This window comes from Dermacentor variabilis, chromosome 8 (assembly GCF_050947875.1).
Source record: "Dermacentor variabilis isolate Ectoservices chromosome 8, ASM5094787v1, whole genome shotgun sequence".
Lineage (NCBI taxonomy): Eukaryota > Metazoa > Arthropoda > Arachnida > Ixodida > Ixodidae > Dermacentor > Dermacentor variabilis.
In genome coordinates, this window is record NC_134575.1 from 158929628 (window position 1) to 158948984 (window position 19357).

General features: G+C 50.7%; 1 non-coding gene across 1 annotated transcript; it reads left to right on the plus strand.

Moving 5' to 3' along the window:
* Window positions 1-10345: 10345 nt before the first annotated feature.
* On the plus strand, window positions 10346-10420 carry TRNAY-GUA (transfer RNA tyrosine (anticodon GUA)). Its single transcript has one exon. It is a non-coding gene; the product is annotated as a tRNA-Tyr (tRNA).
* The last annotated feature ends 8937 nt before the right edge of the window (window positions 10421-19357 follow it).

A 19357-nucleotide genomic window follows, 5' to 3' on the forward strand; every position in this document is an offset into this window, starting at 1 on the left:
GTGGTCCCGGTTTCGTGTCCCGGACCAGGACGAATTTTTCTTAAACTATGAGGCTTGTCTTTCGAGGAACCCGTATGCGTTTCGTTTGTAGCAACTGCTACAAACGGGTGGATGTTTGATTTCCCCTTTGTTCATTACTTCTCACCACCTTGCCGGTTTAAGCAGAACTGCTACGTCAAACACTTGCCGTTGCTTCGTGTTGTCGACAAATTCAACTTTGCCCTGCCATCTGCCAGCCGCCTGGTTAGCTCAGATGGTAGAGCGGCAGCCCCGTAAAGGCGGTGGTCCTGGGTTCGAGTGGCGGACCAGGACGAATTTTTCTTCAACTATGAGGCTTTTCTTTCGAGGAACCCGTATGCGTTTCGTTTGTAGCAACTGCTACAAACGGGTGGATGTCTCATTTTCCCTTTGTTCATTACTTCTCTCCACCTTGCGGGTTTCCGCAGAACTACTACGTCAAACACTTGCCGTTGCTTCGTGTTGTCGACAAATTAAACTTCGCCCTGCCATCTGCCAGCCGCCTGGTTAGCTCAGATGGTACAGCGGCAGCCCCGTAAAGGCGGTGGTCACGGGATCGAGACCCGAACCAGACCAAATTTTTCTTCAACTATAAGGCTTTTTTTTTCCAGGAACCCGTATGGGTTTCCTTTGTTGCAATTGCTACAAACTGGTGGATGTCTGACTTTCCCTTTATTTATTACTTCTCTCCACTTTGCGGGTTTCCGCAGTACTACTACGTCAAACACTTGCCGTTGCTTTTTGTTGTCGACAAATTCGACTTCGCCCAGCCGGCTGCTAGCCGCCTGGTTAGCTCAGATGGTAGAGCGGCTGCCCCGGAAAGGCGGTGGTCCCGGGTTCGTGTCCCGGACCAGGACGATTTTTTCTTCAACTATGAGGCTTTTCTTTCCAGGAACCCATATGGGTATCCTTTGCAGCAATTGCTACAAACGGGTGGATGTCTGATTTTCGGTTTATTCATTACTTCTCTCCACCTTGCGGGTTTTCGCGGAACTACTACGTCAAGCACTTGCCGTTGCTTTGTGTTGTCGACAAATTCGACTTCGCCCTGCCATCTGCTAGCCGCCTGGTTATCAGATGGTAGAGCGGCTGCTCCGGAAAGGCGGTGGTCCCGGGTTCGAGACCCGAACCAGGCCGAATTTTTCTTCAACTATGACGCTGTTCTTTCGAGGAAGCCGTATAAGTTTCCTTTGTCGCAATTGCTACAAACGGGTAGATGTCTGATTTTCCCTTTATTCATTACTTCTCTCCACCTTGCGGGTTTCCGCAGTACTACTACGTCAAACACTTGCCGTTGCTTTTTGTTGTCGACAAATTCGACTTCGCCCTGCCAGCTGCTAGCAGCCTGCTGAGCTCAGATGGTAGAGCGGCTGCCCCGTAAAGGCGGTGGTCCCGGGTTCGTGTCCCGGAACAGGACAAATTTTTCTTCAACTATGACGCTTTTCTTTCGAGGAACCCGTATGGGTTTCCTTTGTAGCAATTGCTACAAACGGGTGGATGCCTGATTTTCCCTTTATTCATCACTTCTCTCCACCTCGCTAGTTTCCGGACAACATCTGCATCCAACACTTGCCGTTGCTTCGTGTTGTCGACAAATTCGACTTCGCCCTGCCATCTGCTAGCCGCCTGGTTAGCCCCGATGGTAGAGGGGCTGCCCCGGAAAGGCGGTGGTCCCGGGTTCGTGTCCCGGACCAGGACGAATTTTTCTTCAACTATGAGGCTTTTCTTTCGAGTAACCCGTATGGGTTTCGTTTCTAGCAATTGCTACAAACGGGTGGATGTCTGATTTTCCCTTTATTCATTACTTCTCTCCACTTTGTGGTTTTCCGCAGAACTACTACGTCAAACACTTGCCGTTGCTTCGCTTTGTCCACAAATTCGACGTCGCCCTGCCATCTGCTAGCCGCCTGGTTAGCTCAGATGGTAGAGCGGCTGCCCCGAAAAGGCAGTGGTATCGGGTTCCAGTCGAGGACCAGGACGAATTTTTCTTCAACTATGAGGCTTTTCTTTCGAGGAACCCGTATGGGTTTCCTTTGTAGCAAATTCTACAAACGGGTGGATCTCTGATTCTCCCTTTATTCATCACTTTTCTCTACTTTGCAGGTTTCCGCAGAACTACTACGTCAAACACTTGCCGTTGCTTCGTGTTGTCGACAAATTCGAATTCGCCCTGCCATCTGCTAGGCGCCTGGTTGCCTCAGATGGTAGAGCGGCTTCGCCGGAAAGGAGGTGGTCCCGGGTTCGGGTCCCGGACCAGGACAAATTTTTCTTCAACTGTGAGGCTTTTCTTTCGAGGAAACCGTATGGGTATCCTTTGTAACAATTGCTACAAACGCGTGGATGTCTGATTTTCCCTTTATTCAATACTTCTCTCCACCTTGCGGGTTTCCGCACAACTACGTCCAACAATTGCCGTTGCTTCGTCTTGTCGACAAATTCGCCTTCGCCCTGCCATCTGCTAGCCGCCTGGTTAGCTCAGATGGTAGAGTGGCTGCCCCGTAAAGGCGGTGGACCTGGGTTCGAGTCGCGGACCAGGACGAATTTTCCTTCAACTATGAGGCTTTTCTTTCGAGGAACCCGTATGGGTTTCCTTTGTAGCAGTTAGTACAAACTGGTGGATGTCTGATTTTCCCTTTATTCATTACTTCTCTCCACTTTGCGGTTTTCCCCAGAACTGCTACGTCAAACACTTGCCGTTGCTTCGTGTTGTCGACAAATTCGACTTCGCCCTACCATCTGCTAGCCTGCTGGTTAGCTCAGATGGTAGAGCGGCTGCTCCGGAAAGGCGGTGTTTCCGGGTTCGTGTCGAGGACCAGGACGAATTTTCCTTCAACTATGAGGCTTTTATTTCGAGAAACCCGTATGGGTTTCCTTTGTAGCAATTGCTACAAACGGGTCGATGTCTGATTTTCCCTTTATTCATTACTTCTCTCCACCTTGCGGCTTTCCGAACAACTACTACGTCAAACACTTGCCGTTGCTTCGTGTTGTCGACAAATTCGACTTCGCCCTGCCATGGGCTAGCCGCCTGGTTACCTCGGATGGTAGAGCGGCTGCCCCGGAAAGGCGGTGGTCCCGGGTTCGTGTCCCGGACCAGGACGAATTTTTCTTAAACTATGAGGCTTGTCTTTCGAGGAACCCGTATGCGTTTCGTTTGTAGCAACTGCTACAAACGGGTGGATGTTTGATTTCCCCTTTGTTCATTACTTCTCACCACCTTGCGGGTTTCCGCAGAACTGCTACGTCAAACACTTGCCGTTGCTTCGTGTTGTCGACAAATTCAACTTTGCCCTGCCATCTGCCAGCCGCCTGGTTAGCTCAGATGGTAGAGCGGCAGCCCCGTAAAGGCGGTGGTCCTGGGTTCGAGTGGCGGACCAGGACGAATTTTTCTTCAACTATGAGGCTTTTCTTTCGAGGAACCCGTATGGGTTTCCTTTGTACCAGTTAGTACAAACGTGTGGATGTCTGATTTTCCCTTTATTCATTACTTCTCTCCACCCTGCGGGTTTTCGCAGAACCAATACGTCAAACACTTTCCGTTGCTTTGTGTTTTCGACAAATTCGACTTCCCCCTGCCATCTGCTAGCCGCCTGGTAAGCTCAGATGGTAGAGCGGCTGCCCCGATAAGGCGGTGGTCGTGGGTTCGAGACCCGAACCAGGCCGAATTTTTCTTCAACTATGAGGCTTTTCTTTCGAGGAACCCGTATGCGTTTCGTTTGTAGCAACTGCTACAAACGGGTGGATGTCTCATTTTCCCTTTGTTCATTACTTCTCTCCACCTTGCGGGTTTCCGCAGAACTACTACGTCAAACACTTGCCGTTGCTTCGTGTTGTCGACAAATTAAACTTCGCCCTGCCATCTGCCAGCCGCCTGGTTAGCTCAGATGGTACAGCGGCAGCCCCGTAAAGGCGGTGGTCGCGGGATCGAGACCCGAACCAGACCAAATTTTTCTTCAACTATAAGGCTTTTTTTTTCCAGTTACCCGTATGGGTTTCCTTTGTTGCAATTGCTACAAACTGGTGGATGTCTGACTTTCCCTTTATTCATTACTTATCTCCACTTTGCGGTTTTCCGCAGAACTGCTACATCAAACACTTGCAGTTGCTTCGTGTTGTCGACAAATTCGCCTTCGCCCTGCCATCTGCTAGCCGCCTGGTTAGCTCAGATGGTAGAGTGGCTGCCCCGTAAAGGCGGTGGACCTGGGTTCGAGTCGCGGACCAGGACGAATTTTCCTTCAACTATGACGCTTTTCTTTCGAGGAACCCGTATGGGTTTCCTTGGTAGCAATTGCTACAAACGGGTGGATGCCTGATTTTCCATTTATTCATCACTTCTCTCCACCTCGCTAGTTTCCGCACAACATCTGCATCCAACACTTGCCGTTGCTTCGTGTTGTCGACAAATTCTACTTCTCCCTGCCATCTGCTAGCCGCCTGGTTAGCCCCGATGGTAGAGGGGCTGCCCCGGAAAGGCGGTGGTCCCGGGTTCGTGTCCCGGACCAGGACGAATTTTTCTTCAACTATGAGGCTTTTCTTTCGAGTAACCCGTATGGGTTTCGTTTCTAGCAATTGCTACAAACGGGTGGATGTCTGATTTTCCCTTTATTCATTACTTCTCTCCACTTTGTGGTTTTCCGCAGAACTACTACGTCAAACACTTGCCGTTGCTTCGCTTTGTCCACAAATTCGACTTCGCCCTGCCATGGGCTAGCCGCCTGGGGACCTCAGATGGTAGAGCGGCTGCCCCGGAAAGGCGGTGGTCCCGGGTTCGTGTCCCGAACCAGGCCGAATTTTTCTTCAACTATGAGGCTTTTTATTCGAGGAAAGCGTATGGTTCTCCTTTGTAGCAATCGCTAGAAACGCGTGCATGTCTGATTTTCCCTTTTATTCATTACTGCTCTCCACCTTGCGGGTTTCCGCAGAACTAGTACGTCAAACACTTGCCGTTGCTTCGTGTTGTCGGCAAATTCGACTTCGCCCTGCCATGGGCTAGCCGCCTGGTTAGCACAGATGGTAGAGCGGCTGCCCCGGAAAGGCGGTGGTCCCGGGTTCGAGTTCCGGACCAGGAAGAATTTTTCTTCTACTATGGCGCTTTTCTTTCGAGGAACCCGTATGGGTTTCCTTTGTAGCAATTGCTACAAACGGATGGATGTCTGATTTTCCCTTTATTCATTACTTTTCCCCACCCTGCTGGTTTCCGCAGAACTACTACGTCAAACACTTGCCGTTGCTTCGTGTTGTCGACAAATTCGACTTCCCGCTGCCATGGCCTAGCCGCCTGGTTATCAGATGGTAGAGCGGCTGCTCCGGAAAGGCGGTGGTCCCGGGTTCGAGACCCGAACCAGGCCGAATTTTTCTTCAACTATGACGCTTTTCTTTCGAGGAAGCCGTATAAGTTTCCTTTGTCGCAATTGCTACAAACGGGTAGATGTCTGATTTTCCCTTTATTCATTACTTCTCTCCACCTTGCGGGTTTCCGCAGTACTACTACGTCAAACACTTGCCGTTGCTTTTTGTTGTCGACAAATTCGACTTCGCCCTGCCAGCTGCTAGCCGCCTGGTTAGCTCAGATGGTAGAGCGGCTGCCCCGGAAAGGCGGTGCTCCCGGGTTCGTGTCCCGGACCAGGACGAATTTTTCTTCAACTATGAGGCTTTTCTTTCCAGGAACCCATATGGGTATGCTTTGCAGCAATTGCTACAAACGGGTGGATGTCTGATTTTCGGTTTATTCATTACTTCTCTCCACCTTACGGGTTTCCGCACAACTACGTCCAACAATTGCCGTTGCTTCGTGTTGTCGACAAATTCGCCTTCGCCCTGCCATCTGCTAGCCGCCTGGTTAGCTCAGATGGTAGAGTGGCTGCCCCGTAAAGGCGGTGGACCTGGGTTCGAGTCGCGGACCAGGACGAATTTTCCTTCAACTATGAGGCTTTTCTTTCGAGGAACCCGTATGGGTTTCCTTTGTAGCAGTTATTGCAAACTGGTGGATGTCTGATTTTCCCTTTATTCATTACTTCTCTCCACTTTGCGGTTTTCCGCAGAACTGCTACGTCAAACACTTGCCGTTGCTTCGTGTTGTCGACAAATTCGACTTCGCCCTACCATCTGCTAGCCTGCTGGTTAGCTCAGATGGTAGAGCGGCTGCCCCGGAAAGGCGGTGGTCCCGGTTTCGTGTCCCGGACCAGGACGAATTTTTCTTAAACTATGAGGCTTGTCTTTCGAGGAACCCGTATGCGTTTCGTTTGTAGCAACTGCTACAAACGGGTGGATGTTTGATTTCCCCTTTGTTCATTACTTCTCACCACCTTGCCGGTTTCCGCAGAACTGCTACGTCAAACACTTGCCGTTGCTTCGTGTTGTCGACAAATTCAACTTTGCCCTGCCATCTGCCAGCCGCCTGGTTAGCTCAGATGGTAGAGCGGCAGCCCCGTAAAGGCGGTGGTCCTGGGTTCGAGTGGCGGACCAGGACGAATTTTTCTTCAACTATGAGGCTTTTCTTTCGAGGAACCCGTATGCGTTTCGTTTGTAGCAACTGCTACAAACGGGTAGATGTCTGATTTTCCCTTTATTCATTACTTCTCTCCACCTTGCGGGTTTCCGCAGTACTACTACGTCAAACACTTGCCGTTGCTTTTTGTTGTCGACAAATTCGACTTCGCCCTGCCAGCTGCTAGCAGCCTGCTGAGCTCAGATGGTAGAGCGGATGCCCCGGAAAGGCGGTGCTCCCGGGTTCGTGTCCCGGACCAGGACGAATTTTCCTTCAACTATGAGGCTTGTCTTTCGAGGAACCCGTATGGGTTTTGTTTGTAGCAATTGCTACAAACGGGTGGATGTCTGATTTTCCCTTTATTCATTACTTCTCTCCACTTTGCGGTTTTCCGCAGAACTACTACGTCCAACACTTGCCGTTGCTTCGTGTTGTCGACAAATTCGACTTCGCCCTGCCATCTGCCAGCCGCCTGGTTAGCACAGATGGTAGAGCGGCTGCCCCAGAAAGGCGGTGGTCCCGGGTTCGAGACCCGAACCAGACCGAATTTTTCTTCAACTATGACGCTTTTCTTTCGAGGAACCCGTATGGGTTTCCTTTGTAGCAATTGCTACAAACGGGTGGATGTCTGATTTTCCCTTTATTCATAACTTCTCTCCACCTTGCTAGTTTCAGCAAAACATCTGCATCCAACACTTGCCGTTGCTTCGTGTTGTCGACAAATTCGACTTCTCCCTGCCATCTGCTAGCCACCTGGTTAGCCCCGATGGTAGAGCGGCTGCCCCGTAAAGGCGGTGGTCCCTGGTTCGTGTCCCGGACCAGGACAAATTTTTCTTCAACTATGACGCTTTTCTTTCGAGGAACCCGTATGGGTTTCCTTTGTAGCAATTGCTACAAACGGGTGGATGCCTGATTTTCCCTTTATTCATCACTTCTCTCCACCTCGCTAGTTTCCGCACAACATCTGCATCCAACACTTGCCGTTGCTTCGTGTTGTCGACAAATTAAACTTCGCCCTGCCATCTGCCAGCCGCCTGGTTAGCTCAGATGGTACAGCGGCAGCCCCGTAAAGGCGGTGGTCGCGGGATCGAGAATCGAACCAGACCAAATTTTTCTTCAACTATAAGGCTTTTTTTTTCCAGTTACCCGTATGGGTTTCCTTTGTTGCAATTGCTACAAACTGGTGGATGTCTGACTTTCCCTTTATTCATTACTTCTCTCCACTTTGCGGTTTTCCGCAGAACTGCTACGTCAAATACTTGCAGTTGCTTCGTGTTGTCGACAAATTCGCCTTCGCCCTGCCATCTGCTAGCCGCCTGGTTAGCTCAGATGGTAGAGTGGCTGCCCCGTAAAGGCGGTGGACCTGGGTTCGAGTCGCGGACCAGGACGAATTTTCCTTCAACTATGACGCTTTTCTTTCGAGGAACCCGTATGGGTTTCCTTTGTAGCAATTGCTACAAACGGGTGGATGCCTGATTTTCCATTTATTCATCACTTCTCTCCACCTCGCTAGTTTCCGCACAACATCTGCATCCAACACTTGCCGTTGCTTCGTGTTGTCGACAAATTCTACTTCTCCCTGCCATCTGCTAGCCGCCTTGTTAGCCCCGATGGTAGAGGGGCTGCCCCGGAAAGGCGGTGGTCCTGGGTTCGTGTCCCGGACCAGGACGAATTTTTCTTCAACTATGAGGCTTTTCTTTCGAGTAACCCGTATGGGTTTCGTTTCTAGCAATTGCTACAAACGGGTGCATGTCTGATTTTCCCTTTTATTCATTACTGCTCTCCACCTTGCGGGTTTCCGCAGAACTAGTACGTCAAACACTTGCCGTTGCTTCGTGTTGTCGGCAAATTCGACTTCGCCCTGCCATGGGCTAGCCGCCTGGGGACCTCAGATGGTAGAGCGGCTGCCCCGGAAAGGCGGTGGTCCCGGGTTCGTGTCCCGAACCAGGCCGAATTTTTCTTCAACTATGAGGCTTTTTATTCGAGGAAAGCGTATGGGTCTCCTTTGTAGCAATTGCTACAAACGGATGGATGTCTGATTTTCCCTTTATTCATTACTCTTCCCCACCCGGCTGGTTTCCGCAGAACTACTACGTCAAACACTTGCCGTTGCTTCGTGTTGTCGACAAATTCGACTTCCCCCTGCCATGGGCTAGCCGCCTGGTTATCAGATGGTAGAGCGGCTGCTCCGGAAAGGCGGTGGTCCCGGGTTCGAGACCCGAACCAGGCCGAATTTTTCTTCAACTATGACGCTTTTCTTTCGAGGAAGCCGTATAAGTTTCCTTTGTCGCAATTGCTACAAACGGGTAGATGTCTGATTTTCCCTTTATTCATTACTTCTCTCCACCTTGCGGGTTTCCGCAGTACTACTACGTCAAACACTTGCCGTTGCTTTTTGTTGTCGACAAATTCGACTTCGCCCTGCCAGCTGCTAGCCGCCTGGTTAGCTCAGATGGTAGAGCGGCTGCCCCGGAAAGGCCGTGGTCCCGGGTTCGTGTCCCGTACCAGGACGAATTTTTCTTCAACTATGAGGCTTTTCTTTCCAGGAACCCATATGGGTATCCTTTGCAGCAATTGCTACAAACGGGTGGATGTCTGATTTTCGGTTTATTCATTACTTCTCTCCACCTTGCGGGTTTTCGCGGAACTACTACGTCAAGCACTTGCCGTTGCTTTGTGTTGTCGACAAATTCGACTTCGCCCTGCCATCTGCTAGCCGCCTGGTTATCAGATGGTAGAGCGGCTGCTCCGGAAAGGCGGTGGTCCCGGGTTCGAGACCCGAACCAGGCCGAATTTTTCTTCAACTATGACGCTTTTCTTTCGAGGAAGCCGTATAAGTTTCCTTTGTCGCAATTGCTACAAACGGGTAGATGTCTGATTTTCCCTTTATTCATTACTTCTCTCCACCTTGCGGGTTTCCGCAGTACTACTACGTCAAACACTTGCCGTTGCTTTTTGTTGTCGACAAATTCGACTTCGCCCTGCCAGCTGCTAGCAGCCTGCTGAGCTCAGATGGTAGAGCGGCTGCTCCGTAAAGGCGGTGGTCCCGGGTTCGTGTCCCGGACCAGGACAAATTTTTCTTCAACTATGACGCTTTTCTTTCGAGGAACCCGTATGGGTATCCTTTGTAGCAATTGCTACAAACGGGTGGATGCCTGATTTTCCCTTTATTCATCACTTCTCTCCACCTCGCTAGTTTCCGCACAACAACTGCATCCAACACTTGCCGTTGCTTCGTGTTGTCGACAAATTCGACTTCTCCCTGCCATCTGCTAGCCGCCTGGTTAGCCCCGATGGTAGAGGGGCTGCCCCGGAAAGGCGGTGGTCCCGGGTTCGTGTCCCGGACCAGGACGAATTTTTCTTCAACTATGAGGCTTTTCTTTCGAGTAACCCGTATGGGTTTCGTTTCTAGCAATTGCTACAAACGGGTGGATGTCTGATTTTCCCTTTATTGATTACTTCTCTCCACTTTGCGGTTTTCCGCAGAACTACTACGTCCAACACTTGCCGTTGCTTCGTGTTGTCGACAAATTCGACTTCGCCCTGCCATCTGATAGCCGCCTGGTTAGCACAGATGGTAGAGCGGCTGCCCCAGAAAGGCGGTGGTCCCGCGTTCGAGACCCGAACCAGACCGAATTTTTCTTCAACTATGAGGCGTTTCTTTCGAGGAACCCGTATAGGTTTCCTTTGTAGCAGTGGCTACAAACTGGTGCATGTCTGATTTTCCCTTTATTCATTACTTCTCCCCACTTTGCGGTTTTCCGCAGAACTACTACGTCAAACACTTGCCGTTGCTTCGTCTTGTCGACAAATTCGACTTCGCCCTGCCATCTGATAGCCGCCTGGTTAGCTCAGATGGTAGAGCGGCTGCCCCGTAAAGGCGGTGGTCCCGGGTTCGTGTCCCGGACCAGGACAAATTTTTCTTCAACTATGACGCTTTTCTTTCGAGGAACCCGTATGGGTTTCCTTTGTAGCAATTGCTACAAACGGGTGGATGCCTAATTTTCCCTTTATTCATCACTTCTCTCCACCTTGCTAGTTTCCGCACAACATCTGCATCCAACACTTGCCGTTGCTTCATGTTGTCGACAAATTCGACTTCTCCCTGCCATCTGCTAGCCGCCTGGTTAGCCCCGATGGTAGAGGGGCTGCCCCGGAAAGGCGGTGGTCCCGGGTTCGAGACCCCAACCAGGCCGAATTTTTCTTCAACTATGAGGCTTTTTATACGAGGAAACCGTATGGGTCTCCTTTGTAGCAATTGCTAGAAACGGGTGCATGTCTGATTTTTCCTTTATTCATTTCCTCTCTCCACTTTGCGGGTTTTCGCAGAACTACTACGTCAAACACTTGCCGTTGCTTTGTGTTGTCGGCAAATTCTTATTCCTCCTGCTATCTGCTAGCCGCCTGGTTAGCTCAGATGGTACAGCGGCTGCCCAGGAAAGGCGGTGGTCCCGGGTTCATGCCCCGGACCAGGACGAATTTTGCTTCAACTATGAGGCGTTTCTTTCGAGGAACCCGTATAGGTTTCCTTTGTAGCAGTGGCTACAAACTGGTGCATGTCTCATTTTCCCTTTATTCATTACTTCTCCCCACTTTGCGGTTTTCCGCAGAACTACTACGTCAAACACTTGCCGTTGCTTCGTCTTGTCGACAAATTCGACTTCGCCCTGCCATCTGATAGCCGCCTGGTTAGCTCAGATGGTAGAGCGGCGGCCTCGGAAAGGCGGTGGTCCTGGGTTCGAGTCCCGGACCAGGAAGAATTTTTCTTCTACTATGACGCTTTTCTTTCGAGGAAACCGTATGTGTATCTTTTGTAGCAATTGCTACAAACGGGTGTATGTCTGATTTTCCCTTTATTCATTACTTCTCTCCACCTTGCGCGTTTTCGCAGAACTACTACGTCAAACACTTGCCGTTGCTTCGCTTTGTCCACAAATTCGACTTCGCCCTGCCATGGCGCTGTCCTCAGGCGCTATGCCTGAGGTCCCCAGGCATAGCGCCTGGGGACCTCAGATGGTAGAGCGGCTGCCCCGGAAAGGCGGTGGTCCCGGGTTCGTGTCCCGAACCAGGCCGAATTTTTCTTCAACTATGAGGCTTTTTATTCGAGGAAAGCGTATGGGTCTCCTTTGTAGCAATCGCTAGAAACGGGTGCATGTCTGATTTTCCCTTTTATTCATTACTGCTCTCCACCTTGCGGGTTTCCGCAGAACTAGTACGTCAAACACTTGCCGTTGCTTCGTGTTGTCGGCAAATTCGACTTCGCCCTGCCATGGGCTAGCCGCCTGGTTAGTAGAGATGGTAGAGCGGCTGCCCCGGAAAAGCGGTGGTCCCGGGTTCGAGTTCCGGACCAGGAAGAATTTTTCTTCTACAATGGCGCTTTTCTTTCGAGGAACCCGTATGGGTTTCCTTTGTCGCAATTGCTACAAACGGGTGGATGTCTGATTTTCCCTTTATTCATTACTTCTCTCCACCTTGCGGGTTTCCGCAGTACTGCTACGTCAAACACTTGCCGTTGCTTTTTGTTGTCGCCAAATTCGACTTCCTCCTGCTATCTGCTAGCCGCCTGGTTAGCTCAGATGGTACAGCGGCTGCCCCGGAAAGGCGGTGGTCCCGGGTTCATGTCCTGGACCACGACGAATTTTTCGTCAACTATGAGGCTTTTCTTTCGAGGAACCCATACGGGTATCCTTTGTATCAATTGCTACAAACGGGCGGATGTCTGATTTTCGGTTTATTCATTACTTCTCTCCACCTTGCGGGTTTTCGCGGAACTACTACGTCAAACACTTGCCGTTGCTTTGTGTTGTCAACATATTCGACTTCCTCCTGCCATCTGCTAGCAGCCTGGTGAGCTCAGATGGTAGAGCGGCTGCCCCGGAAAGGCAGTGCTCCCGGGTTCATGTCCCGGACCAGGACGAATTTTTCTTCAACTATGAGGCTTTTCTTTCGAGGAAGCCGTATAGGTTTCCTTTGTAGCAATTGCTACAAACGGGTGTATGTCTGATTTTCCCTTTATTCATTACTTCTCTCCACCTTGCGGGTTTTCGCAGAACTACTACGTCAAACACTTGCCGTTGTTTTTTGTTGTCGGCAAATTCGACTTCCTCCTGCTATCTGCTTGCCGCCTGGTTAGCTCAGATGGTAGAGCGGCTGCCCCGGAAAGGCGGTGGTCCCGGGTTCGTGTCCCGGACCAGGACGAATTTTTCTTCAACTATGAGGCTTTTCTTTCGAGTAACCCGTATGGGTTTCGTTTCTAGCAATTGCTACAAACGGGTGGATGTCTGATTTTCCCTTTATTCATTACTTCTCTCCACTTTGTGGTTTTCTGCAGAACTACTACGTCAAACACTTGCCGTTGCTTCGCTTTGTCCACAAATTCGACTTCGCCCTGCCATGGGCTAGCCGCCTGGGGACCTCAGATGGTAGAGCGGCTGCCCCGGAAAGGTGGTGGTCCCGGGTTCGTGTCCCGAACCAGGCCGAATTTTTCTTCAACTATGAGGCTTTTTATTCGAGGAAAGCGTATGGGTCTCCTTTGTAGCAATCGCTAGAAACGGGTGCATGTCTGATTTTCCCTTTTATTCATTACTGCTCTCCACCTTGCGGGTTCCCGCAGAACTAGTACGTCAAACACTTGCCGTTGCTTCATGTTGTCGGCAAATTCGACTTCGCCCTGCCATGGGCTAGCCGCCTGGTTAGCACAGATGGTAGGGCGGCTGCCCCGGAAAGGCGGTGGTCCCGGGTTCGAGTTCCGGACCAGGAAGAATTTTTCTTCTACTATGGCGCTTTTCTTTCGAGGAACCCGTATGGCTTTTCTTTGTAGCAATTGCTACAAACGGATGGATGTCAGATTTTCCCTTTATTCATTACTTTTCCCCACCCTGCTGGTTTCCGCAGAACTACTACGTCAAACACTTGCCGTTGCTTCGTGTTGTCGACAAATTCGACTTCCCCCTGCCATGGGCTAGCCGCCTGGTTAGCACAGATGGTAGAGCGGCTGCTCCGGAAAGGCGAAGGTCCCGGGTTCGAGACCCGAACCAGGCCGAATTTTTCTTCAACTATGACGCTTTTCTTTCGAGGAAGCCGTATAAGTTTCCTTTGTCGCAATTGCTACAAACGGGTGGATGTCTGATTTTCCCTTTATTCATTACTTCTCTCCACCTTGCGGGTTTCCGCAGTACTACTACGTCAAACACTTGCCGTTGCTTAGTGTTGTCGACAAATTCGACTTCGCCCTGCCAGCTGCTAACCGCCTGGTTAGCTCAGATGGTAGCGCGGCTGCCCCGGAAGGGCGGTGGTCCCGGGTTCGTGTCCCGGACCAGGACGAATTTTTCTTCAACTATGAGGCTTTTCTTTCCAGGAACCCATATGGGTATCCTTTGCAGCAATTGCTACAAACGGGTGGATGTCTGATTTTCGGTTTATTCATTACTTCTCTCCACCTTGCGGGTTTTCGCGGAACTACTACGTCAAGCACTTGCCGTTGCTTTGTGTTGTCCACAAATTCGACTTCCTCCTGCCATCTGCTAGCAGCCTGGTGAGCTCAGATGGTAGAGCGGCTACCCCGGAAAGGCGGTGCTCCCGGGTTCGTGTCCCGGACCAGGACGAATTTTCCTTCAACTATGAGGCTTTTCTTTCGAGGAACCCGTATTGGTTTCGTTTGTAGCAATTGCTACAAACGGGTGGATGTCTGATTTTCCCTTTATTCATTACTTCTCTCCACTTTGCGGTTTTGCGCAGAACTACTACGTCCAACACTTGCCGTTGCGTCGTGTTGTCGACAAATTCGACGTCGCCCTGCCATCTGCTAGCCGCCTGGTTAGCACAGATGGTAGAGCGGCTGCCCCGGAAAGGCGGTGGTCCCGGGTTCGAGACCCGAACCAGACCGAATTTTTCTTCAACTATGACGCTTTTCTTTCGAGGAACCCGTATGGGTTTCCTTTGTAGCAATTGCTACAAACGGGTGGATGTCTGATTTTCCTTTTATTCATAACTTCTCTCCACCTTGGTAGTTTCAGCAAAACATCTGCATCCAAAACTTGCCGTTGCTTCGTGTTGTCGACAAATTCGACTTCTCCCTGCCATCTGCTAGCCGCCTGGTTAGCCCCGATGGTAGAGGGGCTGCCCCGGAAAGGCGGTGGTCCCGGGTGCGAGACCCGAACCAGGCCGAATTTTTCTTCAACTATGAGGCTTTTTGTTCAAGGAAACCGTATGGGTATCGTTTGTAGCAACTGCTAAAAACGGGTGTATGTCTGATTTTCCCTTTATTCATTACTTCTCTCCACCTTGCGGGTTTTCGCAGAACTACTACGTCAAACACTTGCCGTTGCTTTGTGTTGTCAACATATTCGACTTCCTCCTGCCATCTGCTAGCAGCCTGGTGAGCTCAGATGGTAGAGCGGCTGCCCCGGAAAGGCGGTGGTCCCGGGTTCGTGTCCTGGACCACGACGAATTTTTCGTCAACTATGAGGCTTTTCTTTCGAGGAACCCATACGGGTATCCTTTGTATCAATTGCTACAAACGGGCGGATGTCTGATTTTCGGTTTATTCATTACTTCTCTCCACCTTGCGGGTTTTCGCGGAACTACTACGTCAAACACTTGCCGTTGCTTTGTGTTGTCAACATATTCGACTTCCTCCTGCCATCTGCTAGCAGCCTGGTGAGCTCAGACGGTAGAGCGGCTGCCCCGGAAAGGCAGTGCTCCCGGGTTCATGTCCCGGACCAGGACGAATTTTTCTTCAACTATGAGGCTTTTCTTTCGAGGAACCCGTATAGGTTTCCTTTGTAGCAATTGCTACAAACGGGTGTATGTCTGATTTTCCCTTTATTCATTACTTCTCTCCACCTTGCGGGTTTTCGCAGAACTACTACGTCAAACACTTGCCGTTGTTTTTTGTTGTCGGCAAATTCGACTTCCTCCTGCTATCTGCTTGCCGCCTGGTTAGCTCAGATGGTAGAGCGGCTGCCCCGGAAAGGCGGTGGTCCCGGGTTCGTGTCCCGGACCAGGACGAATTTTTCTTCAACTATGAGGCTTTTCTTTCGAGTAACGCGTATGGGTTTCGTTTCTAGCAATTGCTACAAACGGGTGGATGTCTGATTTTCCCTTTATTCATTACTTCTCTCCACTTTGTGGTTTTCTGCAGAACTACTACGTCAAACACTTGCCGTTGCTTCGCTTTGTCCACAAATTCGACTTCGCCCTGCCATGGGCTAGCCGCCTGGGGACCTCAGATGGTAGAGCGGCTGCCCCGGAAAGGTGGTGGTCCCGGGTTCGTGTCCCGAACCAGGCCGAATTTTTCTTCAACTATGAGGCTTTTTATTCGAGGAAAGCGTATGGGTCTCCTTTGTAGCAATCGCTAGAAACGGGTGCATGTCTGATTTTCCCTTTTATTCATTACTGCTCTCAAGCCTTGCGGGTTCCCGCAGAACTAGTACGTCAAACACTTGCCGTTGCTTCATGTTGTCGGCAAATTCGACTTCGCCCTGCCATGGGCTAGCCGCCTGGTTAGCACAGATGGTAGGGCGGCTGCCCCGGAAAGGCGGTGGTCCCGGGTTCGAGTTCCGGACCAGGAAGAATTTTTCTTCTACTATGGCGCTTTTCTTTCGAGGAACCCGTATGGCTTTTCTTTGTAGCAATTGCTACAAACGGATGGATGTCAGATTTTCCCTCTATTCATTACTTTTCCCCACCCTGCTGGTCTCCGCAGAACTACTACATCAAACACTTGCCGTTGCTTCGTGTTGTCGACAAATTCGACTTCCCCCTGCCATGGGCTAGCCGCCTGGTTATCAGATGGTAGAGCGGCTGCTCCGGAAAGGCGGTGGTCCCGGGTTCGAGACCCGAACCAGGCGGAAATTTTCTTCAACTATGACGCTTTCCTTTCGAGGAACCCATATGGGTATCCTTTGCAGCAATTGCTACAAACGGGTGGATGTCTGATTTTCGGTTTATTCATTACTTCTCTCCACCTTGCGGGTTTTCGCGGAACTACTACGTCAAGCACTTGCCGTTGCTTTGTGTTGTCCACAAATTCGACTTCCTCCTGCCATCTGCTAGCAGCCTGGTGAGCTCAGATGGTAGAGCGGCTACCCCGGAAAGGCGGTGCTCCCGGGTTCGTGTCCCGGACCAGGACGAATTTTCCTTCAACTATGAGGCTTTTCTTTCGAGGAACCCGTATGGGTTTCGTTTGTAGCAATTGCTGCAAACGGGTGGATGTCTGATTTTCCCTTTATTCATTACTTCTCTCCACTTTGCGGTTTTGCGCAGAACTACTACGTCCAACACTTGCCGTTGCGTCGTGTTGTCGACAAATTCGACGTCGCCCTGCCATCTGCTAGCCGCCTGGTTAGCACAGATCGTAGAGCGGCTGCCCCGGAAAGGCGGTGGTCCCGGGTTCGAGACCCGAACCAGACCGAATTTTTCTTCAACTATGACGCTTTTCTTTCGAGGAACCCGTATGGGTTTCCTTTGTAGCAATTGCTACAAACGGGTGGATGTCTGATTTTCCCTTTATTCATAACTTCTCTCCACCTTGCTAGTTTCAGCAAAACATCTGCATCCAAAACTTGCCGTTGCTTCGTGTTGTCGACAAATTCGACTTCTCCCTGCCATCTGCTAGCCGCCTGGTTAGCCCCGATGGTAGAGGGGCTGCCCCGGAAAGGCGGTGGTCCCGGGTGCGAGACCCGAACCAGGCCGAATTTTTCTTCAACTATGAGGCTTTTTGTTCAAGGAAACCGTATGGGTATCGTTTGTAGCAACTGCTAAAAACGGGTGTATGTCTGATTTTCCCTTTATTCATTACTTCTCTCCACCTTGCGGGTTTTCGCAGAACTACTACGTCAAACACTTGCAGTTGCTCTGTGTTGTCGGCAAATTCGACTTCCTCCTGCTATCTGCTAGCCGCCTGGTTAGCTCAGATGGTAGAGCGGCTGCCCCGGAAAGGCGGTGGTCCCGGGTTCGTGTCCCGGACCAGGACGAATTTTTCTTCAACTATGAGGCTTTTCTTTCGAGTAACCCGTATGGGTTTCGTTTGTAGCAATTGCTGCAAACGGGTGGATGTCTGATTTTCCCTTTATTCATAACTTCTCTCCACTTTGCGGTTTTCTGCAGAACTACTACGTCAAACACTTGCCGTTGCTTCGCTTTGTCCACAAATTCGACTTCGCCCTGCCATGGGCTAGCCGCCTGGGGACCTCAGATGGTAGAGCGGCTGCCCCGGAAAGGCGGTGGTCCCGGGTTCGTGTCCCGAACCAGGCCGAATTTTTCTTCAACTATGAGGCTTTTCTTTCCAGGAACCCATATGGGTATCCTTTGCAGCAATTGCTACAAACGGGTGGATGTCTGATTTTCGGTTTATTCATTACTTCTCTCCACCTTGCGGGTTTTCGCGGAACTACTACGTCAAGCACTTGCCGTTGCTTTGTGTTGTCGACAAATTCGACTTCCTCCTGCCATCTGCTAGCAGCCTGGTGAGCTCAGATGGTAGAGCGGCTGCCCCGGAAAGGCGGTGCTACCGGGTTCGTGTCCCGGACCAGGAAGAATTTTCCTTCAACGATGAGGCTTTTCTTTCGAGGAACCCGTATGGGTTTCGTGTGTAGCAATTGCTACAAACGGGTGGATGTCTGATTTTCCCTTTATTCATTACTTCTTTCCTCTTTGCGGTTTTGCGCAGAACTACTACGTCCAACACTTGCCGTTGCTTCGTGTTGTCGACAAATTCGACTTAGCCCTGCCATCTGCTAGCCGCCTGGTTAGCACAGATGGTAGAGCGCCCGCCCCGGAAAGGCGGTGGTCCCGGGTTCGAGACCCGAACCAGACCGAATTTTTCTTCAACTATGACGCTTTTCTTTCGAGGAACCCGTATGGGTCTCCTTTGTAGCAATCGCTAGAAACGGGTGCATGTCTGATTTTCCCTTTTATTCATTACTGCTCTCCACCTTGCGGGTTCCCCCAGAACTAGTACGTCAAACACTTGCCGTTGCTTCGTGTTGTCGGCAAATTCGACTTCGCCCTGCCATGGGCTAGCCGCCTGGTTAGCACAGATGGTAGAGCGGCTGCCCCGGAAAGGCGGTGGTCCCGGGTTCGAGTTCCGGACCAGGAAGAATTTTTCTTCTACTATGGCGCTTTTCTTTCGAGGAACCCGTATGGGTTTTCTTTGTAGCAATTGCTACAAACGGATGGATGTCTGATTTTCCCTTTATTCATTACTTGTCACCACCCTGCTGGTTTCCGCAGAACTACTACGTCAAACACTTGCCGTTGCTTCGAGTGGTCGACAAATTCGGCTTCCCCCTGCCATGGGCTAGCCGCCTGGTGATCAGATGGTAGAGCGGCTGCTCCGGAAAGGCGGTGGTCCCGGGTTCGAGACCCGAACCAGGCCGAATTTTTCTTCAACTATGACGCTTTTCTTTCGAGGAAGCCGTATAAGTTTCCTTTGTCGCAATTGCTACAAACGGGTGGATGTCTGATTTTCCTTTTATTCATTACTTCACTCCACCTTGCGGGTTTCCGCAGTACTACTACGTCAAACAGTTGCCGTTGCATAGTGTTGTCGACAAATTCGACTTCGCCCTGCCAGCTGCTAACCGCCTGGTTAGCTCAGATGGTAGAGCGGCTGCCCCGGAAAGGCGGTGGTCCCGGGTTCGTGTCCCGGACCAGGACGAATTTTTCTTCAACTATGAGGCTTTTCTTTCCAGGAACCCATATGGGTATCCTTTGCAGCAATTGCTACAAACGGGTGGATGTCTGATTTTCGGTTTATTCATTACTTCTCTCCACCTTGCGGGTTTTCGCGGAACTACTACGTCAAGCACTTGCCGTTGCTTTGTGTTGTCGACAAATTCGACTTCCTCC